Below are 17561 nucleotides of genomic sequence, written 5' to 3' on the forward strand. Positions count from 1 at the left end.
CCCATGTGTGAGTAGACCCGTTGTCTCGAGGTATGGATGAACCCTAGTGTGTAATAGGATGTTTGATATTAGGATTTAATATCCTCTTTGCATGTTTATGTTCATAATCTTCTTGACGTTGGGTGAAGTCGACCATCCAATGTATGCCAACTCTAGACGGAAGGTTATTACTGTTGGCTAACTGTGTGGTTGTGGAGTTGGGTGACGTGACGTGCCCCTTCTCCCTTCGTAATGGATAGTTGCAATAGGGGCTAAAACGGAGACCACTTTGGTTGCATATACGGGGACCTCTTTCCCCTTAACCACCGTTTGATAACCAGAGCGGGGAAGAACGGTGGCGGCTTATGGAATACGAAGATATCACGAGTATGCATGTATCTGTACCGGCTCCGTCCACAAAGAGAAACATGTAAAGTGGCTTAGGAATCCGAAATAGCTTTGTGTTTAGGCACCGCCGTAGATGCACACTAGCGGGGATTCCGGACCCCTGGGAACTCTTTTAATCATTGAGTCAATTACACCAATGGTGCTTAAACTTGGCGTAAATAGTCATTTTGGTGCTAGAACTTGCGGCATACATTGAACTGGCACAGAAACTTGGCTCGGACGTGTAAATAAGGTGCTAATCGCATTTGGATACGAAAACGATGCTGACTTGGCCCTCCAGCGTGGCATGGGGCCTGCTGTCAGTGACCGGAAGGCGCAGAGGAGCGTATGTGGCCTGCTTTTTGTGAAACCCCCCTCAGAGAATTTATTTCTCACAAAAGCTCTATGAACGTGGCAGATGCCATTTCATTTTTGACTGTATGACTTGCGGAGCCCGCCTTTCAGTAAGTGAAGATAAAAAAGAAATATACGCCTCCTCTCCTCGAACTGGAGAACAACTGCTATATAGCTAGCCGTCCAAGCCACTCCACCATTCATGATACAATACAAATGCTGATAACAATTTTCAATGTAGTATGAGGAGGACGTATGTTTTCTTTTTGAGACAGAGGAGGACGCATGTGGGGCTTATATGAGCTGCAAATAGCGCGGCCCTGCACACAGTAGTTTTTAAAATTCATTTGTAAAACGTAAGTAATAAAAAATAATGTTCAAATATCCATGTGTTATAAACATTATATACAATCGATGATTAGTAAATGAAAATATGTAAATATACACCCATGTATTACATAAAAGTGCTTGGTAAATACGGACATTCATTTTTATTAAGTAAAATATTTAATGGATACAAAAAAACTATACATTTGTAGCTTATATTTAAATTATACAAAAATGATGAATACAAACATCTGTGTGGCACAATTTTCACTTGTGATTTATATTAAAAATATATATGATTTAAATATTAGTCAAGATGAATATTTATATGAAATTTTATATTTTATATTATGAGTAATTATTTATACAAACATTGAACTAAAAAATGTGCGTATAATTTGGAATTTAATGTTAAAAAATTGTATTGTTATTAATTATCCAAATATTTTGTAATTCATAAATACTATTTTAAATATATGATATTTTTAAAATAATACGTGAACAATTATGAAAAGTAAGTTATCTATTTTGTATGTATAATATTTATACCACACGAATAATCAAAGGTTATTATTATTACTGGCATTAGAATTTACATACCTTTTACCAATTTCTAAAAAAGAACAGGTGCAAAATGGGCTGCATTGATCATAGTCCATTTCAACTCACGAGCGTGTTTGTTTTGTTACATTAAGCGTAGTTATCCATTTTGTGCCGTGAATACTAGTAGATGTGTGCATGGTTCGAGACCCGGGAGCTTTATTTTTTGGTAATTTTCACACTTCACTGACAGACGGTACCCACCTCCCATAGTGAAATAAATAAAATAACAATTCAAGGGGGTTCTGCAAAAAAAAACAGGCCGCATACACTCCTCTCAGCCTTTAAGTCATTGACAGCGGGCCCCATGACGCGCTGGCATGCCAAGTCAGCATCATTTCGTATCCAAAACGTGATATGCACCGTATTTGCATGCCCGAGCCAAGTTTTTGCATCATTTCAATATATGCCACAAGTTCTAGCACCAAAGCGATCGTTTGCGCCAGGTTCAAGCACCACCAGTGTAATTGACTCTTAATCATTTGTCTCAAGTCTAGTCATTTTACTTGTTATTTATTTCAGCTCATTTATTCACCTTTACACTTGCAACCTTGTTATTATCATCACTACTGATCTGGAATACTTACAATTTCTAGGCACATTATTTTCACCTTGTAAAGGACCAAAGATTGATTCCTATGCTCCCTGTGGGATCGATACTCTTACTTTTAGAAGGCTACAACTAAACTCCGTGCATTTGCAAGCTATCAGGTACACAGTTCGCTCGCATGAACCCCCAAAGAACGGTACTACCGTTCGCTCCCACACACTCCCTAGGAAACAACTCCGTGTGTGGCATGTCAATTACTGGAAGCACGTATGGCAACTACTCTACAGAGCATGGCAATTTGGCCCGTTATAGCATGGCAATTCCTGAACATATGGACAACTTACCCTTTTTCTCAGCCTAGCAATTCTCCCAGCTGTAGCATGACAAATTCCTGAACCGCATGTCAATTCTCTATGCTGCAACATGCAAAATCTCTAAAATGCATGTCAATTTTCTACTGGAGCATGGCGTTTTTTCATCTTATCATGGAAAATATCTCTGTTGTGGCTCATAAAATCTCTCTATTATAGCATAGTCATTTCTTAACATTGTTTGAAAGTGTTGTTTTGAGGGAACGCTCTCTAGTGGTGTCGTTTGCTCGAACAAGCATTTCTGGAGAAACGTAACGTTCGTTCGTGTTAGATCCCCCCTTAGGGAATATCAACCCCGGCCCTATTAGGGTCTTACATAGATCACACAACACAATTTCTAATCAAAATTTGAAAAGAGATCGAGAAACAAAAGCATCAAATTCAATTATGATAAAGTGGTACTCCCTCTTTCCATTTATATAGGGCCTAATGCGTTTTTAAGATTAATTTTGATCACATGTTAGAGTAATAATATATGACATGCAAGTTACACACATACTGTCGAATTCGTACGTGAAAGGAGCGTCCAATGATATAATTTTCATATTATACATCTTATATACTTTTAATCTTGTCAATAGTCAAAGGCAATCTCCAAAAATACACCCATGCAACAAAAAAATCTCGAAAAATACATTATGCCATATATATATATATATGGAAGGAGGGAGTATCTATTTTGAAATCACTTTATTATCCACACCAAGATTTATGTTTTTTTTCTCGATTCAGAGTAAACTTCTAAATTGAAATTTTGGAATATGTAGAACGGTAATTGCTCTCGGACTTGTGGGCCCTAGGCCATTAGCTAGGATTTTTTTTCAGGCTCGCTAAATCAATGGTGAGTGGCTCGTCACACTTGTCACAGACTTGTGGGCCCTAGGCCATTAGCTAGGATTGTTTAATGAAAAATAAAAAACAGTTTTATGGGTTTACGAGAACTGACAAAAGTTACTTTGAGAAAACTTCCCCTAAATTTTAGGCCATCCCGTAAATCCCGTATCAAATCCCACATAGGTCCTTAAAAACAGATTTTAGGAAAAGAAGTTTACAAGAGATTTATTTGAGGGGAGAGGTTTTCTAAGAGAGCGGTTGGAATTGTTCTCAGCCCCCACGTTGCTTTGTCCGTCAATCCCGTATCAAATCCCCCATAGGTGTAGCATTGATCGTGGTGGAGTAAAAAGAGAGCGTGTGCAATAAAGGAAATACTTTATAAAGAAACATAAATAGAGTAGGAGATCGTCTCGGGCATCTGTATAATTAAACCAGCAGTAAGAAATATACTCAATGAATCAACCATACCACCTCCCGAAAAATAAAAATAAAAATCATACCATTCGAGATTTCCTTCCTAAGAATTGATCATCAAAAATGACATGCATACCATTTGGAGGTTCGAGATTTCCTCCGGGATTCGCTAGTGCCCCTATATAAACACCAGCACGCGTGAGAGATAATCAACTCCCAAAGAAAAACCATAGGATTAACCAAACACCCCTCCTCAACCCTCATGGCGCGTGCCAGCAGCGACGCCCAGGCGGCTCTGTGCCTGGTGGCTCTTCTGGCCATGTCGTCTCTCCTGTCCTGTCAGGCGGCCGGAAGAAACATAGGTAAACTTCTCCTTCGCCCGCTAAAAATTTCGGGCGATCTGTGTTGCGCCATACGATCAACTTGAAAGCTAACGGAGTGTGGCCGTCGTCGTGCACAGGTACAACCGGCGCCGATCCGACGACGAACTGCATACATGCTTTGGGCTGCGCGCCGCCGCCGCCGCCGGGCAAGCCTGACATCGACATCTTCTGCAGGGCTTACTGCTACCAGCGAGGCTACGACCTGTTGAAAAGCTATTGCAAGCCGGACGGCGGCGGCACGTGCTGCTGCGTGAAGCCGTGAAGTGACGATGACACGGGATGATTGAGCATGCAACGTAACATGTTGGATTCTTAATACGGCTGTATCTCCTTTGATATGACGATAGGTCATTGATTTTGCGAGCCATGTAACGTTGGATCTTTAAGCGGACGTGTCTCTGAGGATCAATAAAGCTTTTTTTGCTGATTATCGTGTGCTATTTTTTAATATGAATAGTTTGAAGATTGCTCACCACACTTGCCGATTATTGTGTGCTATGAGCCTATGACAACGCAAAGATACATCGGTGAACATGGGCAGATATTGTAGTTTCGCAAATAAAATGACATGCATGTCTTGCTAAAAAAAACCCGAACCTCCAAATTGCTTCAAATAATTGTTTTTATGGGGTCTAGTTTTTTCTTTTTGCCTAGAATACCATTGATATCCTTTTTCGTGAAACTTTGCACCTCGATCATGTTAGTTACAATTTTTAGAATTATTTGATGTTTTTTGTTATTTTCTCATTTTTATTGTTTATCTGGGTGCATGTGCACACATGTTTGAAAAATCTACACCGTTGACCGAAATTATGTACACACGCATTGCTCTATTTCATACAAAGCCCTATCTATCTATTACTGGGATTGCAATTTCTCAATTAGCTTCTGAACCGTTGGATCTGCAAACAAGGATTCGTGCGGATTTTTCCTTTTTGGGGTTTCACTTTTCATTTTTAGTACCTGTACATCATTATTATTATCTTTATGAGTAATTTTTTTTCTTTCATGCGCTCAATTACAGTTGCTCTTCGTTCCAAAAAAATTACAGTTGCACGCCCACATGCGGAGAGCAACTATAGTTACACATGAAGTCGGGCGAGCACGCTGGGCACACGCAACTATAGTTTGCACATTCCATGTTTTCCCATCAGTCACAACACCTAGTAAGGTGGTCCACGAATTGCGCAGCTAGATTTTTAAGTTGTAGCATTTATGTTTTTCATAAATTTATGAAATTGTATTAGAACATTAGAGATCATGCCATCCATGTTTTAAATTATCGTAACATCTATAGCCATATCTGAAAATGCACATATTTGAAACAACCATCCAAGGGACAGACCCTGTCGTGGCGCACCGTGCTCTGGTGCAGCACAAAATAACCACACAATATTTGGTCTTTTCTTCACCAAATTAGATCCAACGAGAAAAATGCACATTCTAAAAGCAGCATCTACTTCTCTATGGACATCGCTGAATGCAGAGCTCTATGATTTTATCATGGGGCTAAGCTATCTAGATCACTCAACGACTATTTTGGCAACTTGATAGATAAAAATGATAAGCATATCAAAATATTTGTGGCAACTAAATTTTATAAGCACTGATAAGCTTTATGAGGCAACATGACAACTAGGTAGAGTTATAAATGACAAGCCATCAGAACATTGTGGCAATTGGATTTATAAGCACCGACAAACTTTATACGAATACAATATTAGTAAATATGGCAAGTAAGTTATTTTTTGTCGGGTAAGTAGTATGACAAGTGAATGGAACAATGTGGCAAGTATGGACCGAAAAAAGTAGTCGAAACATGTCGACATGGGATCTAGTTTCAAAGATACGTCCTCGACAAAATGAATGATGAAAATGGATCATCAATCGAACTGACAATTTTAGAGATAAAACTTTTTGAATTTCAAACATTAGAGAGAAATCTTAAGGATGTCATCACATGCATGCGGGGGGGGGGGGGGGGGGGGGGGGGATTAGCCGCATCATGGCAATACTTGTAGAGTAAGTATAATAAGGTGATGTACGCGGACTATAAGGATTTACGTAATATATTCTTGCTGAGTTGGAGGAGAAAGAAGAGGTGGGAGAAGAAAAGCGGACTTGAGATTAATAGCAACTGCAACACGTGCTCCTAAATACTTTATGATGTGTAAAGTGAGCCATAGTAGTGCATATTTATAGTAACTATGCTATAGGACTGACTATAGATGACATGGCAACAATGTATAGCCAACAACTGGCTATACTATTAACCATGCTAATTAGTAGAAGGGAGATAAAGAAATGCAAGGTTCCCTCTCCGGTCTTGCGGTCTCCTCTTCTTCTGCCTCCAACCCTTTTGGTTTTTTTACCACCTCCCATGACTCTGATTTTTTTTCTTACCAAAACATTGTTCGCTCACATGTTTGTCAGTCATAACCCTTTTCCCTCTTGCCATCTTGTGACGCTTCAACCATGTCCCAATCGCGCAGATCTACCGCTTGGCGCCCTGCATGAACTGGTGTCTCAGCAAGATCGAGCGGGGATGGTTGCACCTCGTTTATGACTAGGTCCAGAAGCTACTCCTATCCTCGACGTCGAGGCGATCCGCCGCTGCCACCGCCAGCCTCGGATCCACAGCTGACAAACACATATCGATATCACCATGCGCCTAGGCGTCGCACCATGCCAAGGACTGTGACCACTACGATGAGGTTGTGCAGCTCACCTCCATGCACAAGACCAAGGTAATGCTTGGCCATTCCATAGGCTTTGTGATGAACTTGTTTTCATTTAGTTTTTAAGAGGGTCAAGTTGAAGATTTCAAGAACTTGATTCTAGGGTATGACTATAGCTATTGGTCCTGCATTATTGCAAGGCTTGACAAACATACTTTTTCGACATAACTTTGATTTGTGCTCTCATAGGTAAAACCAATCTTTGTCCAATACAAAATTGACATAGCTTAACATGCTCAGGAGGGTAGGCTTATTACACTGGAGTTATCATGTCCAATATGCAGAAGAGTATATTCATGTTGTAAGGACATGATTCCAAGGGGGTCATGAAAATTAATCAAGCATGTGAAGTAATTTTTATTTCCTTAAAGTGGTTGAAATTTTCTATGCTAATGCCTAATTTATATGCTCGAACTTTCAGGTTTGGATTTACTTTTGTAATGGAAAGCTTGCATCAGTTGTTGCAGAAGAAATGCATTTTATGCTCTAATGTTTTTTTTGTTTGAGATTATATAATACTAGAAATACAATAACAATGGAGTCATGCAACTAACTACTATGTACAAGCTCCAGCAGCTTCTACAGAGTATTTAGTTGCCTGACTCCATTGTTATTATATAACAACGTTAATGATTCATAAAATAACAAAAATGTATTGAATGCATAATAGAAGCGTATAAAGTTTTCCCTTGGTATGGAGTCATATTGTAATCTTCTAGATTTATGTTCTAATGTTACAAACCCAAAATAGTGAGTTTAGTTTCACATATTACGATACAAGACTCGGCCTTGTTCACCGTTTTGTTGCCTATTTCGGTGTAAAACTCAAAGCCCAATTTGTTTTGAAGGACCAAAACTGCACTTGGATGATCATTTTCAATACAAAAATTCATTGTTGTTATTTTGTTTTTCATGTGCCCAGTAACTACAACCTAATACTTGTTGCTGCCCTGATGTTAGGCCCTACGGTGTTGAAGTTGTTTTGCGGTGGAGGTAAAGATGGTTCTGAGCTGATGGAATCTTTTGGCTGATATGTACAAGTCTACGTGGATGGCGATATCCATTTTTTGTTAAGTCAGAGGGAAAATATGTGATGGGATTACTCCATGTTATAGGAACAATTGATGTGTCTTATATCTATAGTAGGATACAATTTTTTATACTAGAATAGACAAGCTGATAAGTATAATTCACGGGGCTTTACAAAGTCACCATTCCATTGTTTTGCTAGAAGATGGACATGGGAATTTATTATCTACCAAATTCTCTTAAAAAGGCATCACACTACCAACAGTTGGTAACAATCCTGGTTTATTTGCAATTTTTGTCGTGGTGGGCGCACGACAGATGCCAAGGGATGGCTAAAGAGAGGAGGAGGCTCGAGGGCACTGGTGGGCTCTAGAGGCGAGGTCGGCATGAGCGAGCGCGGGACGCAAGACATACCCAGGTTCGGGGCTCTCCGGAGAGATAACACCCCTAGTCCTACCGAGTGTGGTTTATATGTGATAGTACAGAGTTGCTCCTAAAGCTGTATGGAAGAAGAAGGAAGGCAGGCCAGGGCTTACGCTGCTCCCTCTCCTTGGGTGTGTGTTCTACTGATCGGTCTCTTTCTGTCTGCGCGCATGCATGAGGGCTCCTGGGGGGTTTTATAGGCCAACCCCCAGGGGTACAATGGTAATGTTACAAGGCGATGGGGCCGGGTTGTCATTGTCCGGGAAGCCGGTGCCGGGACCCGCCGGGTGTCAGGGCTCGCCGGGTTCTCCGGGCGGGGACCCGCCAGGTGTAGGGGCACTGTTGGCCATCTTGTCGATCGTCAGGGAGTGGCCGGGTTGAGTCCGGTACAGTAGCGCTCCGTCAGGTCGCCGCTTGCTGGCGTCAGCAGTGATGATGGGTGCACTGTAGCCACGCCAACCCTGGTTAGCGGGTAGGTGGGGCACTGTTGCCACGCTCGGCTGACCAGATGCATGGGCGGGGCACTGTTGCCTTGCTCATCTCTGAATGAAGACTCGTCCCATCGTACGGCCTGGGTGGGACAGGAGCAGACCCGTGGCTGGATTGGGGAACACGCCAAAGGGGAGCTGGCTTGTTGGAGAAGTCTTGGTGCGCCGGGTTCGGCTGCCTTGCGCCGGCCATCGAGGCCGGGTTGAGGAATTTGGCCGCGTCGAGGGGCTTGGCCGGGTCGAGCGACCCGGCCAAGCGTGAGCCGGCTTGAGGGGCGTTGCTGGCCCCGTTGTTTTTAAAAAGGATCCGGGTTCCGTTGCATGCCTGGGGTTCATCCCCCCAACAATTTTCATATGACATTTTCCTCCTGATCATGAACCCTGGATTAGGGCGTATGTAGAAATTGTATGCTTCTATGTACACATATAGAATAAATTACAATCATAGGATTTAGAACTGGAGTTTAATCAAGTGACCCAAAACAACAAGGAGAAACCTTTTTTTATTTTGGAATACGCATAAGCATGCGTATCATACATTCATAGAAAGAACAGGGTAAAACAACGCATCCACGAGTTTACAATAGCGCGACTACTTGCAATACATCCACGTAGACAACCGATGACCAGTGCCAAATCCTCTCTGAAGTTACCCGCTAATTGCCACAACTTAACCACCACTAGGACCCTATCAATGACACTGGCCATAGATGGCAAGGTGTTCTCAAACATAATATCGTTCCGAGGTTTTCCAAGTATCCCACATCACCGGGGTCACGAGTGTCTAATGATTTTTCTTGAGTTTTTGCATGGGGCATAGCAAAGTGCACCATCCCGACAGGCAGTCATCCATCCCCTCGTCCATTCGCTATTTACCCAAGCCGACATCACTTCATACTAGAAGACGCATGAGACCACCAGATGATCAATGCTTTCTTGTTCCTTGTCACAAAGTGGGCAAGCTTCATGATGCAAAAGTCCTTAGCTGGCTAGTCGATCTGAGGTCTAAAATTTGTTTCGCAGGCCAAGCTAGTAGAAGATTTTGCATCGTAGGGGCGCTCCGGATTTTTTTTGAACCAAAGACCATAGAACAATCGTTCTACGGTAATTTTCATTCAAAGTTAAGCAAAGTTATGTACATCAAAGGAAAAATAAAATACACCAGGGCCATCTAACCAATACCAGCTCTAGGAATATCCATGAAGAATTAAGCTAGGTTATCTGTAATCCATTCTCTGAAAGCCTCTCTGTGTTTCTCTTTGGTTCTCCATATTATTTTCTTGAGATCCTCTCGGAGTAGACTTCTCCAAGCTTGAACTGATGGGTTTTGGGCGTTGAAATTTTTAATGATTTAGCAGAAAAGATATTTCATCAAAGGCATTGGTGCCTCTCTCCTTGGAAGGAACAATTGAATCCCAACATGCCAAAGCAAATGGACAGTCCCAGAAGAGATGTAAACTTGTTTCCTCACAAGAGTATCTGCATATCTCACAATTATAACTGGGCAGATGGAAATTCTTCCTGAATAGGAGATTCCTGACATTTACTCTGTCATGCAAGATCAACCAGACAAAAATCTTATATCTCAGCATTGCAGCACTTCTCCAAATATTCTTGAAAAGTGGAGAGGCTAACTCTTTTGTTTGCAGATGGTTATACATTTGGATAGAAGAATATCCCTCTTTATGCTTATTCCAAGAGAAGCCCCATGTGTCAAGTGAGTTGTTAAGCTGAGTAGCTTGCATGAGAGAAGTTACTTCCTGAAATTACTGATCAGCCTGAATGGATAGAGGAGTGAAGAAATGTTCAGAAAGGTCCTCCAAGTCTTTGATTGTCTGGACTGAAATTTGCTCTTGCTTGCTGAAAGAGAACAACTCTAAGAATTTATCCTTAAGAATGCCCTGGTTCCAGTTAGTAGTCCAAAATCTAACAGTGTTCCCAGAGCCTATTTTAGGAACAGCTGCCTGTCTGAATTCAGGGACAAGCTTGAGAATACTTTTCCACCAAAAGGACCCTTGTGGTGCAGTGGTAAGCATTCTGTCAGGATAATAAGCCTCCCAGATCAAGTTGACCCAAGGAATGTCCTGCTGATTGAGGAATTTGTGAATATGCTTCATGAGAAAACATTTGTTGTGACTGACAATATCAAGTACACCAAGTCCTCCTCTATCTTTTGGCTGACAAACTTTGCCCCATGCAATCAGAGCAGTGCCTCTGTCTTCCATCCCATATTTCCTCCAAAAGAAATGCTTGAGATATTTTTGAATCTGTTGAATGACACTAGCTGGTAGTGGAAGTGTGCACATGAAGAAAATGGGCAAACTGTAGAACACAGATTTAACCAGAACCAATTTATCTCCATATGACAGCAGGGAGGAACAACCAGCAAGCCTTCTTTCAATTCTCTTCATGATGGGCATAAAATGTTCAATCTTTGGTTTGGAGAGACACAAAGGTAGTCCCAAATATGTGAAAGGGAAGGATCCAACTTTGCAACCCATAATGTGAGCTAACTCTAGCATTTTATCATTTGCAGTATTGATGGGAACAATCACAAATTTTTCATAATTGACTCTCAGCCCAGTGTAAGTACTGAAGTACATGAGCAAGTTTTTGAGCTGGTGGAGCTGTGCAACATTGCCTTGCATGACTAGGACAATATCATCAGCATACTGAATTATAGGAAAATCTTGAGCATTATTAGTATGCAGAGGTGCAGAGATCAGACCATTCTTCATAGCTTCATTTAGAATAGTTTGAAGCAGGTCAGCAGTAATGACAAACAGTAAGGGTGAGAGAGGATCTCCTTGTCTGACCCCTCTTTTACAGAGGAATTTCTTTCCAGGTACCCCATTCAGCAGCACCGAGGATAACCCAGATGAGAAAATCATATCCATCCACATAATCCACCTAGGCCCAAATCCTCTAGCAATGAGCAGATTCCTGATAGCTTCATGCTTAATCATGTCAAAAGCTTTCTCAAAATCTAGTTTGAGAATAATCAAATCCTACCCTGATTGATGACATTGATGGATGAATTCATATGACCAGGCCAAACAATCTCGGATTGATCTCTTTCTCAGAAACCCATGTTGATTCTGATGTACCAGCTTGAGTATGACAGCCTGTAACCTGTTTGCCAGGAGCTTAGTGATGATTTTGATGGAGCAGTTCAGCAAAGAGATTGGCCTGAAATCATTGCCATGTACAGGTGCATCTTTTTTGGGCAACAAAGTAATAAAAGAGGAATTGATGCTCTGCAAGTTCAGTTTGCCATGATAAAAATATTCAATTAGTTTGTATAAGTCTGGAGCAATGATATCCCAACAATTTTTAATAAAATCAGTATTAAAGCCATCTGGTCCTGGTGCCTTGTCAGAAGGAAGTTCTTTAACTACTGCATCAATTTCCTCTTTGGTGAAACGTTTGTCAAGCTCAATGAGTTCTGGCATCTTTGGAATAAGAGCTTCCAAGTTGAGAAGATTGAAAGTGGGCACAGAGGTACTGAGTCTTTGTTTGAAAGCTCTCCAGAGAATTGCAGCTTTAGCCTGGTGATCATCTTGCATGTTACCAGCTTCATCTTGCAAACTAGCAATATAATTCCTCCTGTAATTAATGGTTGCCTTTACTTTCAGATATTTTGTATTGGCCCCCCTTTCAGAATCCATTTAATGGTTTCTCTTTGCTTCCAATAAGCCTTTTGCATCTCCAACAAGTTCAACAAATGCTGCTTAACAATTTCTCTGCCATTCCATTCAACAGTGGTTAGAGCTCTGAAATCTTCGATAGTATCAAAAAACAGAATGAGATCATTGCAAGCTTGGATAAGCTTTGACAGCTGAGATGGCTCTTTGGCCCAAAATTTCAAACCGTTCCTCAATCTTTTTAGCTTGGCAGTGATCCTCTTAGCACTATCAGTTTCATTGACCTCTTGTTGCCAAATATTTTTCACTATGTCTTTAAAACTATCAATCTGCATCCAATAGTTTTCAAACCTGAAGATCTTTGATTGGGAATTGTGGTGCCAATTTTAATGATGCATGGGATATGATTAGAAATAGGCTTGGATAGAGGCAACACCATAGTGTTTGGAAAAGTAGAAGTCCAAGATTCAGAAGAGAAAACCCAGTCAAGTTTTTCAAGCAAAGGTGTAGTCTGCATATTACTCCAGGTAAAAGCTCTACCCTTCAAAGGAATTTCAAGTAAACCCAGAGAACTGATTGCTTCATTGAACAGAAGCATGTCATTGATACCACCTCCTTCTCTGTTTCTGTTGGAGGGATATCTAATATAATTAAAATCTCCAAGCATCAGCCAATTGCGGTCATCAGGAATCTGAATATTAGAGAACCACTCCATGAAAATGACCCTGTCTTCGGAGAGACAAGGGCCATAGATAATTGATAAAGTCTAGATAGAATTGGAGAGTCTTGAGGTGAAACGAATGGAAATAGAGAATCTATTTTTGGAAAGAGTTTCTCCTGAGAAAATGGATTCATTCCAGACCACTAACAATCCTCCTGAAGCACCCACAGATGGCTGGTAATCAAACTTATTCAGACGTTTAGGGCAAAACTGCTTAATTTATCTGCTATCAAAATTTTCCCTCTTTGTTTCCTGGATGCATAGGATGTCACACTCTGTCTCATCGATTTTATTTCCGATGGCTAGCCACTTATCTTTGTCACTAATGTCTCTAATATTCCAGTTCAAAATTTTCCGCTTCTTATTCATGGGTGAAAAGTACTGGTAACTGAAAAACAGCAGCTCTTGAAAGCTTGGCACAGATAAACGATCTTAGGCTGATACAGAACCAAAAGTGACAGATCAACATCTCTCCAGTACATGAGCTTATACAAGTTCACTGGATAAAACATAGTCATTACAGCCATAACTCAAAAGACAGCTGGAGAAGGCCTCTGTAAATCTCTTATGCAGGGCTGGACACTCCTCCTTTCTTTGGGCCCTTCTTACTCTTCTCCTTGTCCTCTTTCTCCTTGCCTCCTTTCTTCTTCTTGGCTTGATGGAGAGCATCATCCGAGCAGTCTTTCTCAGGAATCTTGCAAAATGCAACAAAAAGATTTTTAACCACTTTGTTGGGCATTGATGGGGTATTAGCATTACAAGGCAAGCAATTTCTGTCCATGCAAGTTTTCTTTCTATAACCATGATTCAATTGCTGAATTCTACAACTCCTTCTCACCTGGGATTCAATGAGGGGGGCCTTGTCCTTCCTCTTTCTGCAAACTTGGATGGCTGAAGTGCTGGAAGACATCGCAACTGTTGAAGTTTTGGAAGGTGGTGTTGAAGCAGGAGTGGAAGAGTGCACTTCCTTGTCCTTCTGATTCTGGCAGAGAGGCTAAAGAACAGATTCACATTTATCAGGCACCACAAAAGGTTTCAGATTTGAACTATCTGATTGTGCAGAAATAATCTTCCATAATTGAAAATTGAGCAACTGTTTGACCCACTCAAATCTATCTGGTGTTAATAAAGCAAGTGCAATGAAATTTGCCCATTCATTAGGTACCTGAGTGACTTCCTTTGGCTGTCCCACTGGGGCAAAGTGCTCCTTCCAGAGATCTGCTTCCTCAAAACCAGTGCATGCATTGTGTAGGTCTTCCTGGGCTTGAGATAAAAACATCTTCTGCATGACTGGGTCTGCAGCATCAGGTAACAATTGGCAAGCTCCCACATGGATAGAGTCTCTATAAATAGGAATAGGAAAGCCAGGAGGGGGAGCAGAACAACCTGAATCTGGACTAGGTAGCTCCTTATTAATGGTGATGTCAGCATTGTTGACAGCAACTATAGCATCCACCAAATTGTTCTCTGTATCTTGCTGAACTTCAGAAGCAATTCCTGCTGTTTCATGCTGGAGAATGCTGTTATCTTGAGCATCAATGGGACCCAGTGGCCCTTGATCATTAGGCAGACTGTTACCAACCATCTGAGTGACATGTATTGGGATTTGTGGCTCTGACAACTGTTGCATTTGCTATTCAACTGGTATCTGTAAAGCATTTGAAGCATCAGCTAGCTGTGTCTGCAGCAAGTTCACTGCAAAATCAGGCAAAGGGATTAGCTCTTGTTGCACAACCACATTCTCCTGTTGCAGAATTGGGAGTAACTCAAGTTGCAAGGGCTGCATGACAACTTCAAGGGGCATATTGAGATCAAAAGGTAAATGCATCTCCTCAAGAATAGCCGGAGGCTCAGGTTGTGCTAACAGATCTCCAAAGAACTGCAGATTGACAGCACCATGAACAAAATGTGCAGACTCCACACTGTTTGAATCAACACCAAGAGAAAGAGTGAGGCCACTGTGTTCCATCTCAACAGCTGGAGGTTCACCATCCTGCTGTTCTTGGCCCAACACGTCATTCAACTTTAAAACAACTTCTTCTTGGATCAAGTTATTGTTGATGGGTGGCATTGCCCAATGGTCCCAACCTTGATCTTCTGCATCCTCTGCCTCTACATTCTGATCATTCTGCAAATTCTCATCTTGCTTGTTGTTCTCATGCTGTGGGATGGTCCAAAGAACAAGTTGTGCTGATTAGGATGATGATGCTGCTCTGGTGGCCTGGGATGTGGGTTACCATCCGCAGGAACGGGATCCTCATCTGGAGGGCGCCCCTCCCACCAGCTCTTCCTGAAAGATGATGACTGGGCAAGTCCAAGATTCCCCTTCAAAGTGCATGTCGCCCATCACAGTCAAACTAATAGGGACATCTGTGAGGGCATCAATCCTCACCTTAACAACTACTGCAGCATCCGTACTTTTCACCCTGTCCCAAGAAAGGAGCTTGCCAAAGCTTGAAACAACACTGTTGAGCTCAGTCATATAGCGTAGATCTGCTGGAAATCCAACTAAAAGCAGCCAACAATCGCTAGCCAGATTAAATTTCCTCCAGTTCATGCCTTGATCATGCTTTTGGAAAATGATGTGAATATCATCAAAAGGATGCGGACTCCTATTGACCAACGAATCTCTGTCTGCTTTGCCGTTGCATCCAACGAAAGCTTGACCAAAATGGCATTTGGAGATAGACGAGTACACTACCCTTTGCGAAATCGGAAAATCGTTGAGAACATCTCTGACATTGACAAAAGCGACTTCACCTTGGGGCATTGGCACCAGAGTGGCGATGGCGGGGTTTTCATTGGATGGCTGCATATCACCATGGATGACACAAGCACGTGTCGGCCTCCCTTCCACCTCAATAGCGTGAGTACCAGGGAGCAGAAATGGCCTCGGGTCGAAAGGGAAGGTAGCCATGGCCGACGGCATCGCCGGAGCGGAGCTGGTGAGGCAGAGCAGAGGAGAAACCCTGTGTTGGAGATTTGACTGATGAGACTGAAGAGGGCGGTGAGAGAGAGGTGGGAAAGTAGAATTGGCAGAGTCCCGAGTAGGAGGCAATAAATATTCTGCAGAGCCGTCATTACGGGAAGACGGAACGATTGAGCCTCTGACAGCTCGGTCCCTCTCAGCACTGTTACCTGATTCCGGATTAGCTACCAAAAGAGGTTGATTTGCCATGTCAGATGAGGAAGGTGGAACGACAATCTCGGCCCGGAAACGGCAATTGACTGCAATGTGCCCCCATCGCTTGCACGCCTTGCAGCGGGTCTTATTTTGGCACTTGGGCCTAAGATGGCCCGTCATAAGTGTTGGGGAACGTAGTAATTTCAAAAAAATTCCTACGCACACGCAAGATCATGGTGATGCATAGCAACGAGAGGGGAGAGTGTGTCCACGTACCCTCGTAGACCGAAAGCGGAAGCATTAGCACAACACGGTTGATGTAGTCGTACGTCTTCATGATCCGACCGATCAAGTACCGAACGCACGGCACCTCCGAGCACACGTTCAACTCGATGACGTCCCTCGAACTCCGATCCAGCCGAGCTTTGAGGGAGAGTTCCGTCAGCACGACGGCGTGGTGGCGATGATGATGTTCTACCGACGCAGGGCTTCGCCTAAGCACTGCTACGATATTATCGAGGTGGATTATGGTGGAGGGGGGCACCGCACACGGCTAAGAGATTCAATGGATCAATTGTTGTGTCTATGAGGTGCCCCCTCCTCCGTATATAAAGGAGTGGAGGAGGGGGCCAGCCAAGGGGAGGAGGCGCGCCCAAGGGGGGTAGTCCTACTCCACCGGGAGTAGGACTCCTCCTTTTCCTATTTGGAGAGGGAGAGGGAAGGAAGAGGAAGGAGGGAGGAAGGAAGGGGGGGGCGGCCCCCTCCCAATTAGGATTGGGCTTGGGGGGGGGGCGCCCCCTCCCTTGCTCCTTTCCCCTCCTTTCCACTAAAGCCCATTAAGGCCCATATACCTCCCGGGGGGTTCCGATAACCTCCCGGTGCTCCGGTATTATCCCGATCTCACTTGGAACCATTCCGGTGTCCAAATATAGTCGTCCAATATATCGATCTTTACGTCTCGACCATTTCGAGACTCCTTGTCATGTCCGTGATCACATCCGGGACTCCGAACTACCTTCGGTACATCAAAACACATAAACTCATAATATAACCGTCATCGAACTTTAAGTGTGCGGACCCTACGTGTTCGAGAACTATGTAGACATGACCGAGACACGTCTCCGGTCAATAACCAATAGCGGAACCTGGATGCTCATATTTGCTCCCACATATTCTACGAAGATCTTTATCGGTC

The 17561-nt window shown here is 42.6% G+C and overlaps 1 long non-coding RNA gene across 1 annotated transcript; it reads left to right on the forward strand.

Moving 5' to 3' along the window:
- Positions 1–4060: 4060 nt before the first annotated feature.
- On the forward strand, positions 4061–4629 carry LOC141025325 (uncharacterized). Its single transcript, XR_012186810.1, has 2 exons — positions 4061–4178; positions 4277–4629. It is a non-coding gene; the product is annotated as an uncharacterized lncRNA (long non-coding RNA).
- Positions 4630–17561: the final 12932 nt, after the last annotated feature.

The sequence above is a fragment of the Aegilops tauschii genome, chromosome 6 (assembly GCF_002575655.3).
Source record: "Aegilops tauschii subsp. strangulata cultivar AL8/78 chromosome 6, Aet v6.0, whole genome shotgun sequence".
In the NCBI taxonomy this organism is placed as follows: domain Eukaryota; kingdom Viridiplantae; phylum Streptophyta; class Magnoliopsida; order Poales; family Poaceae; genus Aegilops; species Aegilops tauschii.